The sequence below is a fragment of the Moschus berezovskii genome, chromosome 9 (genome assembly GCF_049115385.1).
Source record: "Moschus berezovskii isolate FMDL1 chromosome 9, NW_MosBer_1.0, whole genome shotgun sequence".
NCBI lineage: Eukaryota > Metazoa > Chordata > Mammalia > Artiodactyla > Moschidae > Moschus > Moschus berezovskii.
Genome location: NC_142468.1, coordinates 100,958,446 through 100,959,737, shown reverse-complemented (window position 1 = coordinate 100,959,737; position 1,292 = coordinate 100,958,446). Strand labels below are relative to the sequence as shown.

The 1,292-nt window shown below is 44.0% G+C and overlaps 1 pseudogene; it reads left to right on the top strand.

Annotated features, from left to right (window-relative positions):
* Positions 1-922, top strand: LOC148776689 (olfactory receptor 4K1-like; annotated as a pseudogene).
* The last annotated feature ends 370 nt before the right edge of the window (positions 923-1,292 follow it).

The following is a 1,292-nucleotide window of genomic DNA, read 5'->3' as shown; positions in this document are numbered from 1 at the left end:
TCAGTGGTTACTGAATTCATTTTGTTGGGCCTGTCTAGCTCTCGGGAACTCCAGCTCTTCCTTTTCTTTGTCTTCTCTGTGTTTTATGGTGCTGCAGTGTTGGGAAACATTCTTATCATTCTCACAGTGATTACAGACTCTCGATTGCATTCTCCAATGTACTTTTTTATCAATCTCTCCTTCATTGATGTCTGTCAGGCTACATTTGCCACTCCCAAGATGATTGAAGATTTCCTCAGTGAACACAAGACCATCACTTTCAAGGGATGCATGTCACAGATTTTTTTCTTGCGTGTTTTTGGGGGCAGTGAGATGGTACTTCTTATTGCCATGGCCTATGATAGATATATCGCTATATGCAAACCTCTGCATTACATGACCATCCTGAGCCGAAGACTGTGCACTGTCCTGGTGGGGGTCTCCTGGGCCATTGGCATCTTGCTTGCACTCAGCCAGTCACCTGGTATTCACAATAGATCTTCCTTTCTGTGGACCCAACAAGGTAGACAATTTCTTTTGCGATCTCCCCCTCGTGATTAAACTTGTCTGCTTGGACACCTATGTTTTAGAGATCCTGGTGCTCACAAGTAGTGGCCTGTTGTCACTTATCTGTTTTCTCCTTTTGCTCATTTCTTACACTATCATCCTTGCTACTGTCCATCGCCAAGCCTCTGGTGGGACATCCAGGGCACTTTCCACTCTGTCTGCCCACATTACTGTTGTAGTTCTGTTCTTTGGCCCATTAATCTTTATCTACATTTGGCCCTTTGAAAGCTTCACAGTTCATAAATTTATCTCTGTGTATTTTACTGGATTCACACCTCTTCTTAACCCTATGATTTACACCCTAAGGAATAAAGATGTAAAGGAAGCCATGAAGAAACTAAGGAACCAAAATGTGGGTTCCAAGGAAGCCTTTTAGACAACTGTGATGAAGCAACACAAGTCCTCTCTTCTTGTTCTTTGTAATGCCCATGTGTAGTTGTTATCACTGTGTTTCTATCATAATTAGTCTTTCCGGTTATAGGACCTGATTTGTCACTCTAAAGTTGGCAAATGCAATGCAGAACTGCATATTATGTTACCAGTATTGATATTCTGTGGCTCACTTCATCTTCCCTGAAATGGTAACTGTGCTGTGCTGTGCTTAGTTGCTCAGTCGTATCTGACTCTGGGACCCCATGGAGCCTGCCAGGCTCCTCTGATTCTCCAGGCCAGAATACTGGAGTGGGTTGTTATGCCCTCCTTCAGGGGATCTTCCCAGCCCAGGTATTGAACCCAGGTCTCCCACA